Source organism: Brassica napus, unplaced genomic scaffold (genome assembly GCF_020379485.1).
Source record: "Brassica napus cultivar Da-Ae unplaced genomic scaffold, Da-Ae ScsIHWf_1363;HRSCAF=1937, whole genome shotgun sequence".
Taxonomy (NCBI): Eukaryota; Viridiplantae; Streptophyta; class Magnoliopsida; order Brassicales; family Brassicaceae; genus Brassica; species Brassica napus.
The window spans coordinates 268,862-282,629 of NW_026014780.1; the positions used below are offsets into that span (position 1 = coordinate 268,862).

The window sequence follows — 13,768 nt, forward strand, 5'->3', positions numbered from 1 at the left end:
TCTGTTCAGTACACACAGGACATGCGTGGGTGTCCACCAGCAAACACAGGATGTCCGTGGCTGTTCGTGTCTGTCCGTGTGTGTCCGTCTGTGTCCGTCAGCACACACAGGACGTCCGTGGCTGTCCATCAGTACACATATCAGCACATTGGTCCTTGGACTCAGCACGTTGACCCTTCCCGTGGACTGTTTGGGTGATTTTGGCCCACGTGGGCTGTCTGTTCAGTACACACAGGACGTCCGTGGGTGTCCGCCAGAACACACAAGACGTCTGTGGCTGTCCGTCAGCACACAAAGGACGTCCGTGGCTGTCTGTGTGTGTCCATGTGTGTATGTGTGTGTCCGTCAGTATACACAGGACGTCTGTGGGTGTCCGTCAGCACACACAGAACGTCTGTGTGTGTCCGTCAGTACACACAGGACGTCCGTGGCTGTCCGTGTGTGTCTGTCAGCACACACAGGACGTCCGTGGCTGTCCATCAGTACACATATGAGCACGTTGGTCCTTGGACTCAGCACGCTGACCCTTCCCGTGGACTGTTTGGGTGATTTTGGCCCATGTGGGCTGTCTGTTCATTACACACAGGACGTGCTTGGTTGTCCGCCAGCACACACAGGACGTCCGTGGCTGTCCGTATGTGTCAGTGTGTGTTTGTCTGTGTCCGTCAGCACACACAGGACGTCTGTGGCTGTCCATCAGTACACATATCAGCACGTTGGTCCTTGGACTCAGCATGCTGGCCCTTCGCGTGGACTGTTCGGGTGATTTTGGCCGACGTGGGCTGTCTGTTCAGTACACACAGGACGTCTGTGGGTCAGTGTGCTGAGTCCAAGGACCAATGCGCTGATATGTGTACTGATGGACAGCCACAGACGTCCTGTGTGTGCTTACGGACACACACGGACACACACAGACACACACGGACAGCCACAGGCATCCTGTGTTTTGACGGACACACACGGACGTCATGTGTGTACTGACGGACACCCACAGACGTCCTGGGTGTGCTGACGGACACACACGGACACACACACAGACACACACACGGACAGCCACAGACATCGTGTACGTGCTGACGGACAGCTACGGACAGCCACAGACGTTCTGTGTGTGCTGACGGACACCCACAGACGTCCTGTGTGTACTGAACAGACAGCCCACGTGGGCCAAAAATCACCCAAACAGTCCACTGGAAGTGTCGGTGTGCTGAGTCCAAGGACCAATGCGCTGATATGTGTACTGATGGACAGCCACAGACGTCCTGTGTGTGCTTACGGACACACACGGACACACACAGACAGCCATGGACGTCTTGTGTGTACTGAACAAACAGCCCACGTGGGCCAAAATCACCCGAACAATCCACGGGAAGGGCCAGTGTGCTGAGTCCAAGGACCAACGTGCTGATATGTGTACTGATGGCCAGCTACAGACGTCCTGTGTGTGCTGACAGACACACACGGACACACACGGACAGCCATGGACGTCCTGTGTGTACTGAACAGACAGCCCACGTTGGCCAAAATCACCCAAAAAGTCCACGGGTAGGACCAGCGTGCTGAGTCCAAGGACCAACGTGCTGATATGTGTACTGATGGACAGCCACGGACGTCCTGTGTGTCAGACGGACACAGACGGACATACACGGACACCCACAGACAGACACAGACGTCCTGTGTGTGCTGGCGGACACCCACAGACGTCCTGTGTGTACCTAACAGACAGCCCACATGGGCCAAAATCACCCGAACAGTCCACGGGAAGGGTGAGCGTGCTGAGTCCAAGAACCATCGTGCTGATATGTGTACTGATGGACAGCCATGGACGTCCTGTGTGTGCTGATGGACACACACGGACAGCCACGGACGTCCTGTGTGTGCTGACAGACACACACAGACGTCATGTGTGTGCTGACGGACACAAACAGACGTCTTGTGTGTGCTGACGGACACACACAGACACACACGGACAGCCATGAACGTCCTGTGTGTGCTGTCGGACAGCCACGGATGTCTTGTGTGTCCTGGCGGACACCCACGGACGTCCTGTGTGTACTGAACAGACAGCCCACGTGGGCCAAAAATCACCCAAACAGTTCACGGGAAGGGCAAGCGTGCTGATTCCAAGGACCAACATGCTGATATGTGTACTGATGGACAGCCACAGATGTCCTGTGTGTGCAGACGGACACACACGGACACACATGGACAGCCACAGACGTCCTATGTGTTCTGACGGACACACACAGACGTCCTGTATGTGCTGACAGACACCCACAGACGTCATGTGTGTGCTGACGGACACACACGGACAGCCACAGACGTCCTGTGTGTGCTGACGGACAGCCACGGACAGCCACGGACATCCTGTGTGTGCTGGCGGACACCCACGAACGTCTTGTGTGTACTGAACAGACAGCCCACGAGGGCCAAAATCACCCAAAAAGTCCACGGGTAGGGCCAGCGTGCTGTGTCAAAGGACCAACGTGCTGATATGTGTACTGATGGACAGCCACTGACGTCCTGTGTGTCAGACGGACACAGCCGGACATACACGGACACCCACAGACAGACACGGACGTCCTGTGTGTGCAGGCGGACACCCACGGACGTCCTGTGTGTACTCAACAGACAGCCCACATGGGCCAAAATCACCCGAACAGTCCATAGGAAGGGTGAGCGTGCTGAGTCCAAGAACCAACGTGCTGATATGTGTACTGATGGACAGCGATGGACGTCCTGTGTGTGCTGATGGACACACACGGACAGCCACGGAGGTCCTGTGTGTGCTGACAGACACACACAGACGTCATGTGTGTGCTGACGAACACACACAGACACACACGGACAGCCATGAACGTCCTGTGTGTTCTGTCGGACAGCCACGGACGTCCTGTGTGTGCTGGCGGACACCCACGGACGTCCTGTGTATACTGAACAGACAGCCCACGTGGGCCAAAAATCACCCAAACAGTCCACAAGAAGGGCCAGCGTGCTGATTCCAAGGACCAACATGCTGATATGTGTACTGATGGACAGCCATGGACGTCCTGTGTGTGCTGACGGACACACACGGACAGCCACAGACGTCCTGTGTGTGCTGACGGACAGCCACGGACAGCCACAGACGTCCTGTGTGTGCTGGCGGACACCCACGGACGTCATGTGTGTACTGAACAGACAGCCCACGAGGGCCAAAATCACCCAAAAAGTCCACGGGTAGGGCCAGCGTGCTGAGTCCAAGGACCAACGTGCAGATATGTGTACTGATGGACAGCCACAGACGTCCTGTGTGTCAGACGGACACAGACGGACATACACGGACACCCACAGACAGACACGGACGTCCTGTGTGTGCTGGCGGACACCCACGGACGTCCTGTGTGTACTCAACAGACAGCCCACATGGGCCAAAATCACTCGAACAGTCCACAGGAAGGGTGAGCGTGCTGAGTCCAAGAACCAACGTGCTGATATGTGTACTGATGGACAGCGATGGACGTCCTGTGTGTGCTGATGGACACACACGGACAGCCACGGAGGTCCTGTGTGTGCTGACAGACACACACAGACGTCATGTGTGTGCTGACGAACACACACAGACACACACGGACAGCCATGAACGTACTGTGTGTGCTGTCGGACAGCCACGGACGTCCTGTGTGTGCTGGCGGACACCCACGGACGTCCTGTGTATACTGAACAGACAGCCCACATGGGCCAAAAATCACCCAAACAGTCCACAAGAAGGGCCAGCGTGCTGATTCCAAGGATCAACATGCTGATATGTGTACTGATGGACAGCCACGGACGTCCTGTGTCTGCTGACGGACACACACGGACAGCCACAGACGTCTGGTGTGTTCTGGCGGACACCACAGACGTCTTGTGTGTACTGAACAGACAGCCCACGTGGGCAAATTCACCCGAACAGTCCACGGGAAGGGTCAGCGTGCTGAGTCCAAGGACCAACGTGCTGATATCTGTACTGATGGACAGCCACGGACATCCTGTGTATGCTGATGGACACACATGGACACACACGGACAGCCACAGACATCCTGTGTGTGCTGACGGACACACACGGAGGTCCTGTGTGTGCTGATGGACACCCACGGACGTCCTGTGTGTACTGAACAGACAGCCCACGTGGGCCAAAATCACCCAAACAGTCCACGGGAAGGGTCAGCGTGCTGAGTCCAAGGACCAATGCGCTGATATGTGAACTGATGGACAGCCACAGACGTCCTGTGTGTGCTGATGGGCACACATGGACACACACGGAGAGCCACAGACATCCTGTGTGTGCTGACGGACACACACGGAGGTCCTGTGTGTGCTGATGGACACCCACGGACGTCCTGTGTGTACTGAACAGACAGCCCACGTGGGCCAAAATCACCCGAACAGTCCACGGGAAGGGTCAGTGTTCTGAGTCCAAGGTCCAATGCGCTGATATGTGTACTGATGGACAGCCACAGACGTCCTGTGTGTGCTTACGGACACACACGGACACACACGGACAGCCACAGACGTCCTGTGTGTGCTGACAGACACCCACAGATGTCTTGTGTGTGCTGACGGACACCCAAGGATGTCTTGTGTGTACTGAACAAACAGCCCACGTGGGCCAAAATCACCCGAACAATCCACGGGAAGGGCCAGCATGCTGAGTCTAAGGACCAACGTGCTGATATGTGTACTGATGGCCAGCTACAGACGTCCTGTGTGTGCTGACAGACACACACGGACAGCCACGGATGTCCTGTGTGTACTGAACAGACAGCCCACGTGGGCCAAAATCACCCAAAAAGTCCACGGGTAGGGCCAGCGTGCTGAGTCCAAGGACCAACGTGCTGATATGTGTACTGATGGACAGCCACGGACGTCCTGTGTGTCAGACGGACACAGACGGACATACACGGACACCCACAGACAGACACGGACGTCCTGTTTGTGCTGGCGGAAACCCACAGACGTCCTGTGTGTACTCAACAAACAGCCCACATGGGCCAAAATCACCCGAACAGTCCACGGGAAGGGTGAGCGTGCTGAGTCCAAAAACCATCGTGCTGATATGTGTACTGATGGACAGCCACGGACGTCCTGTGTGTGCTGACGGACACACACAGACAGCCACGGACGTCCTGTGTGTGCTGACAGACACACACAGACGTCATGTGTGTGCTGACGGACACCCACGGACGTCTTGTGTTTGCTGACGGACACACACAGACACACATGGACAGCCATGAACGTCCTGTGTGTACTGTTGGACAGCCATGGATGTCTTGTGTGTGCTGGCGGACACCCACGGACGTCCTGTGTGTACTGAACAGACAGCCCACGTGGGCCCAAAATCACCCAAACAGTCCACAAGAAGGGCCAGAGTGCTGATTCCAAGGACCAACATGCTGATATGTGTACTGATGGACAGCCACGGACGTCCTGTGTGTGCTGACGGACACACACGGACAGCCACAGACGTCTGGTGTGTGCTGGCGGACACCACAGACGTCTTGTGTGTACTGAACAGACAGCCCACGTGGGCCAAAATCACCCGAACAGTCCACGGGAAGGGTCAGCGTGCTGAGTCCAAGGACCAACGTGCTGATATGTGTACTGATGGACAGCCACGGACGTCCTGTGTGTGCTGATGGACACACATGGACACACACTGACAGCCACACACATCCTGTGTGTGCTGACGGACACACACGGAGGTCCTGTGTGTGCTGATGGACACCCACAGACGTCCTGTGTGTACTGAACAGACAGCCCACGTGGGACAAAATCACCCAATGAGTCCACGGAAAGGGTCAGCGTGCTGAGTCCAAGGACCAATGCGCTGATATGTGTACTGATGGACAGCCACAGACGTCCTGTGTGCGCTTACGGACACACACGGACACACACGGACACACACGGACAGCCATGGACGTTTTGTGTGTGCTGACAGACACCCACGGACGTCTTGTGTGTGCTGACGGACACCCACGAACGTCTTGTGTGTACTGAACAGACAGCCCACGTGGGCCAAAATCACCCAAAAAGTCCACGGGTAGGGCCAGCGTGCTGAGTCCAAGGACCAACGTGCTGATATGTGTACTGATGGACAGCCACGGACGTCCTGTGTGTCAGACGGACACAGACGGACATACACGGACACCCACAGACAGACACGGACGTCCTGTTTGTGCTGGCGGAAACCCACAGACGTCCTGTGTGTACTCAACAAACAGCCCACATGGGCCAAAATCACCCGAACAGTCCACGGGAAGGGTGAGCGTGCTGACTCCAAAAACCATCGTGCTGATATGTGTACTGATGGACAGCCACGGACGTCCTGTGTGTGCTGACGGACACACACGGACAGCCACGGACGTCCTGTGTGTGCTGACAGACACACACAGACGTCATGTGTGTGCTGACGGACACCCACGGACGTCTTGTGTGTGCTGACGGACACACACAGACACACATGGACAGCCATGAACGTCCTGTGTGTACTGATGGACAGCCACGGACGTCCTGTGTGTGCTGACGGACACCCACGAACGTCTTGTGTGTACTGAACAGACAGCCCACGTGGGCCAAAATCACCCGAACAATCCACGAGAAGGGCCAGCGTGCTGAGTCCAAGGACTTGTGTGGTTATATGTGTACTGATGGACAGCCACGGATATGTTGTGTGTTCTGACGGACACACACGGACACACACGGACAGCCATGGACGTCCTGTATGTGCTGACAGAGAGCCACAGAGAGCCACGCGCGTCCTGTGTGTGCTGGCGGACACCCACGGACGTCCTGTGTGTACTGAAAAGACAGCCCACGTGGCCCAAAATCACCCAAATAGACCACGGGAAGGGCAAGCGTGCTGAGTCCAAGGACCAACGTGCTGATATGTGTACTGATGGACAGCCACGGACGTCCTGTGTGTGCTGACGGACACACACGGACGTCCTATGTGTGCTGACGGACACACACAGACGTCATGTGTGTGCTGACAGACGTCATGTGTGTGCTGACAGACGTCATGTGTGTGCTGACAGACACCCAAATACGTCCTGTGTGTGCTGACGGACACACACGGACACACACAGACAGCCACGGACATCCTGTGTGTGCTGACGGACAGCCACGGACAGCCACAGACGTCCTATGTTTGCTGGCGGACACCCACGGACGTCTTTTGTGTACTGAACAGACAGCCCATGTGGGCCAAAATCACCCAAACAATCCACGGGAAGGGCCAGCGTGCTGAGTCCAAGGACCAAGGTGCTGATATGTGTACTGATGGACAGACACAGACGTCCTGTGTGTCAGACGGACTTAGACGGACATACACGGACACCCACGAACAGACACGGACGTCCTGTGTGTGCTGGCGGACACCCACGGACGTCCTGTGTGTACTGAACAGACAGCCCACATGGGTCAAAATCAACCGAACAGTACACGGGAAGGGTGAGCGTGCTGAGTCCAAGAACCAATGTGCTGATATGTGTACTGATGGACAGCGACGGACGTCCTGTGTGTGCTGACGGACACACACAGACAGCCACGGACGTCCTATGTGTGCTGACAGACACACACGGACGTCATGTGTGTGCTGACGGACACCCACGGACATCCTGTGTGTGCTGACGGACACACACGGACACACACAGACACACACGGACAGCCACGAACGTCCTGTGTGTGCTTACGGACAGCCACCGATGTCCTGTGTGTGCTGGCGGACACCCACGGACATCCTGTGTGTACTGAACAGACAGCCCACGTGGGCCAAAAATCACCCAAACAGTCCACGAGAAAGGCCAACGTTCTGAGTCCAAGGACCAACGTGCTGATATGTGTACTGATGGACAGCCATGGACGTCCTGTGTGTGCTGACAGACACAGACGGACACACACGGACACACACGGACAGCCACGGACGTCCGGTGTGTGCTGGCGGACACCCACGGACGTCTTGTGTATACTAAACAGACAGCCCACGTGGGCAAAAATCACCCGAACAGTCCACGGGAAGGGTCAGCGTGCTGAGTCCAAGGACCAACGTGCTGATATGTGTACTGATGGACAGCCACGGACGTCCTGTGTGTGCTGACGGACACACACGGACACACACAGACGTCATGTGTGTGCTGACAGACACACTCAGCCGTCCTGTGTGTGCTGACGGACACCCACTGACGTCCTGTGTATGCTGAAGGACACACACGGACACACATGGACAGCCATGGACGTCCTGTGTGTGCTGACGGACAGCCACAGACAGCCACAGACATCCTGTGTCTGCTGGCGGACACCCACGGACATCCTGTGTGTACTGAACAGACAGAACACGTGGGCCAAAAATCACCCAAACAGTCCACGGGAAGGGCCAGCGTGCTGAGTCCAAGGACCAACGTGCTGATATGTGTACCGATGGACAGCCACTATTGTCCTCAGTGTGCTGCCAGACACAGACGGACACACACGGACACACACGGACAGCCACGGACGTCCTGTGTGTGCTGAAGAACACCCACGGACGTCCTGTGTGTACTGAACAGACAGCCCACGTGGGCCAAAATCACCCGAACAGTCCACGGGAAGGGTCAGCGTGCTAAGTCCAAGGACCAACGTGCTGATATGTGTACTGATGGACAGCCACAGACATCATGTTTGTGCTGACGGACACAAACGGACACACACGGACAGCCACGGACATCCTGTGTGTGCTGACTGGACACACACGGAGGTCCTGTGTGTGCTGACGGACACCCACGGACGTCCTGTGTGTACTGAACAGACATCCCACATGGGCCAAAATCACCCGAACAGTCCACGGGAAGGGTCAGCGTGCTGAGTCCAAGAACCAACGTGCTGATATGTGTGCTGATTGACAGCCACGGACATCCTGTGTGTGCTGACGGACACACACGGGCATACACGGACAGTCACAGACGTCCTGTGTGTGCTGAAGGACACCCACGGACGTCTTGGGTGTGCTGACGGACACCCACAGACGTTTTGTGTATAATTAACAGACAGCCCACGTGGGCCAAAATCACCCGAACAATCCACGGGAAGGGCCAGCGTGCTGAGTCCAAGTACCAACGTGCTGATATGTGTACTGATTGTCAGCCACGGACGTCCTGGGTGTGCTGACGGACACACACGGACACACACGGATACACACAGACAGTCACGGACGTCCTGTGTGTGCTGGCGTACACCCACGGACATCCTGTGTGTACTGAACAGACAGCCCACGTGGGCCAAAATAACCCGAACAATCCACGGGAAGGGTCAGCGTGCTGAGTCCAAGGATCAACGTGCTGATATGTGTACTGAAGGACAGCCACGAACGTCCTGTGTGTGCTGATGGACACATACGGACAGCCACGAACGTCCTGTGTGTGCTGACGGACACACACGGACGTCCTGTGTGTGCTGACGGCCACCCACGGACGTCCTTTGTGTGCTGACGGATACACAAGGAAAGCCACGGACGTCTTGTGTGTGCTGATTGACAGCCTGGGACAGCCACGGACGTCCTGTGTGTATTGAACAGACAGCCCACGTGGGCCAAAAATCACCCAAACAGTCCACGGGAAGGGCCAGCGTGCTGAGTCCAAGGACCAATGTGCTGATATGTGTACTGATGGACAGCCACGGACGTCCTGTGTGTGCTGACGGACACACACGAACACAAACGGACAGCCACGGACGTCCTGTGTGTGCTGGTGGACATCCACAGACGTCTTGTTTGTACTGAACAGACAGCCCACGTGGGCTAAAATCACCCGAACAGTCCACATGAAGGGTCAGTGTGCTGAGTCGAAGGACCAACGTGCTGATATGTGTACTGATGGAAAGCCACGGACGTCCTGTGTGTGCTGACGGACACACACGGACACACACAGACAGCCACAGACGTCCTGTGTGTGCTGATGGACACACACAAATGTCCTGTGTGTGCTGACGGACACCCACGGACGTCCTGTATGTACTGATCAGAAAGACTTGCTGTTCTCAGACGATCCTGCTCATTTGGAACGCATCATCCATAGAGGTCAACGTTCCACATCGCTCAACGCAACAACTTCGTCGTCGATCGATACGCAAAACCAACCGTCGACCGACACTAGACCTTCATCGTCGATCGATCCAAATCGTTCGACAACGATCGATACTACACCGCGTACGTCGATCGATATCGTGTCGTCAAAAATGTTAAACATTATTATTCAAACACAGGACGAGAATGGAAACCTGTATGACCAGGACGGTCATCTGCGTAATGCAACAGGTCAGAAAATAGACGCTCAGGGGACTGTAATCCCTGATGCTGATGCTACAGTAGCTGCTCAACCTGTAGACGAGGACGCTCGATCAAAACCACTGGCCGACTACAATCGCCCAGATGAGTACTATTCCAACAGATCAGCTATTCGACTTCCGAAGATCCAGAAGCAGAATTTCGAGCTGAAGCCTCAATACTACACTCTCGTGTCGCAGATACCCTCCTCTGGGTTACCGCACGAGCATCCTATGGACCATCTAGAACGGTTCGAGGATTTAATCGCTGCTATTCGGATGGAAGGAGTCCCCGAAGATTACCTGCTGTGCAAGCTCTTCAGATACACGCTGAGTGGAGAAGCAATGCACTGGCTTAGGAAGCAACCCACAGGATCCTTAACATCCTGGGCCGACATCAAGAATGCTTTCTTACGAAACTTCTTTGATGAGGCGCGCGCTGAAGAACTTCGGAACAAAATTTCCACATTCTCGCAGGAGGCTGGAGAGTCCTTCAAAGATGCGTGGATTAGATTTAGGTTCTTCCAGCGAGACTGTCCACACCACGGATTTAACGAAGTGCAGCTGCTAAGCACTTTCTTCCGAGGTCTCGCCTTACAGTATCAAATGGCTCTTGATACGGCGATTGATGGAAACTTCACTACTCGGAATCCGTTGGAAGCTGTGAGACTTATCGAAAACCTTGCTAACAGCAGCAGCACCAAAAACACTGACTCTGAACGGAAGAAGTCTGTAGCCTCTATCGGGAAGGAACAGATGGACGAAGTAAGAGCTAAGTTAGATGTGGTGCACGAGCTTCTTAGGAAGCAAGTCTGTTCAGCTGAAGGAGAAGTAGCAGATACGGAAGGAGAAGAAAATGTGAACTACATCGGAGGTATCGGATTCCAGAAATTTGGAAACCAGGGCGGAAACAGAAACTTCTTTGGAAATGGTCAAAGAAGTAACCAGAGTTCTCAATTTCAAAAACCCTTCAACAACAGCAAAAGCTACTCGAACTCCTACTACCAGAATCCACCACCCCAGACTCAGGAAAGCAAGATCGAAGAAATGCTTGATCGAGTACTGTATGGACAACAACAAATCACCGTGGATTTCAACGGTAAAATAGACTCCGCCTACAACAATCTGAACACCAAAATCGAGACCCTAGGGACTCAGGTGAGAAAACTTGAAACGCAAGTAGTTCATACTGGCGAGACTATAAAGAGGCAAGAAGCTTTCGTTAGAGAGGCAGGAGCTGATAAAGGAAAACACCACGTAAATGCCATCATAGATGATGATTTCTGGCAAGTGGTGAGACATGAAAAGCTTGAGGAACGAGACTTCAAAATAGAAAGCTCCATGAGTCTCGGCGGATCCCAATGGTGTCGACCGATGTCGATGAACCTGCATCGATCGACGTCATCCGCTGAATCGACTAAATGCAATGCGGTTCGAATTCTAATTCATGAGGAATTCGCAGCTAAGCATCCTCACCCACCCTCCCCTTTCTATGATAAAATCGATCGATCGGTTGAGCCAACCATCGATCGACAGAGTGAGTCCGACGTCGATCGTCACAACACACCCCCCATCGATCGACAGGCACCTCTGACATACCGAGTGCAGTTACCCTCAATCGCTAATGACTATATCAACGCACTCAGACCACCACCTAAACCATTAGCTAGACCACCTGAACCAAAACCCAACCCTTTAAATTGTTCACCAGAACCAGTTCAAGAAGATCAGGAAACTGAAGGGAGAAGGTTAAGGAAAAGAAAGGAGAAAATTCCTAAGAACCTTAAGAGGGAAGCTAACGATAAAGAGATGGATGATTTCACTAAAAGAATCCTCAGAATCCCAATCGAAAAATCTTTTGATGAAGCTTACTTCACACACCGGTTGTGGATGTTCTTCAGAGAAACAAATGTAACTGAGGAGGACATTAGGAGAATGTTTCATCAAGTCAGAGAGAAGATGAAACACAGGATCACATTGACAAAGAAGAGTGATCCTGGGAAGTTTGCAATACCATGCGTAGTCAAGGGTGTTGAATTTTCCCATTCAATGTGTGACACAGGAGCATCAATTAGTATCCTCCCTAGGATCATGGCAGACCAGCTTGGTTTGACCATCGAACCTTCAACAGAATCCTTCAACTTCGTGGATCTTTCAGAAAAACGATCAGGAGGTATCATAAGAGATCTGGAGGTACAGATTGGTAATGCCCTTGTCCCGGTAGATTTTCATGTCCTATACATCGAGCTTAACTGGAACTCTTCACTTATGCTTGGAAGATCTTTCCTAGCTACAGTAGGAGCTGTATGTGACATGAACAAAACAAATTGTGTCTGACGATGATAGACCCCAACATCCACTACGACCCTATCCAACCTAAGAGAAAGGTTATTAATTCTGTGGATTACGGGAAAGAACTTGGCTTCATTGGCGCATGCCATTGTGGAGCAGAGTACGAATCAGCGTACGAAACAGAATACTCAGAATCGATCGACACCCCCACTTTTCCATCGATCGATTCCAATGAGTCAACAGTGACCGATGACCGCAAAAACACGTCTCTCGATGTTGATCAGCCAGTTGACCATTTCGCTCCACCTAATCATTGTTACCCACACTTTGCCTTCCAACCTCCAAGCAAGAGAGGACGTGATGATTATTCCATAGGCAGTTGGGCAGACAGTGGTTTCCATGAAATTTTTTCAGTTGACACAGTAATTACTTCACCTAACGAGGAACATACAGAGGAATACGATGAGGATTATTGGAAAGAACGTGCAATAGAAATATCTTTCCAGGATGAAAGATTTGACACACATAAGTTCACCAACACATTTCCAACATCGTTCGACGAAGTGCACTCCACATCGGTCGATACCCACCCTCGTCCAGCAAAACAACCGCTCACATCGATCGACACCCATATAGGACCATCGATCGATATTCGCGCCGCAGCGAAAATTCAGGAGCAGTAGAATATTCCCTCTCCAACTAGGTTTATAGATACCTATATAAAACGTTTTGCACCCTTAAAACCACCTCCACACACCAGAGCAGACACAGAAGCAGAAAAGATGAACACTCTTCCATCTACGTCAACAGGAAAATCCATGAAGAGCAATCATCTCAAGAACACAAGTTTTGCAGAAATTATTCTGCCATCGATCGATGCATCTGTATCTACATCGATCGATACTACTCTTAACCCTAATCTTTCTATTTCTAAATTGAATGATAATGCAAACATTGATTACGGTTTTCTTACACCTGATGAATTTGGTATTTTCAGGGACTCAGATGGCAACGCACGTGCAATAGATGGAAGGATCTTACAAGTGTCCAGAGAGGACATAGCAGATATCCTTCAAGTGGCCAATGGACCTGACAACCTATTCTCACAGCAACGTGGCACTCCAGCAGTCATTCAAACCGATCCAAACAACCACGTAGGAGT

General features: G+C 53.2%; 1 non-coding gene across 1 annotated transcript; it reads right to left on the minus strand.

Moving 5' to 3' along the window:
• Positions 1 to 10,759: 10,759 nt before the first annotated feature.
• Positions 10,760 to 10,865, minus strand: LOC125597024. The gene has a single exon (XR_007331403.1). It is a non-coding gene; the product is annotated as a small nucleolar RNA R71 (small nucleolar RNA).
• Positions 10,866 to 13,768: the final 2,903 nt, after the last annotated feature.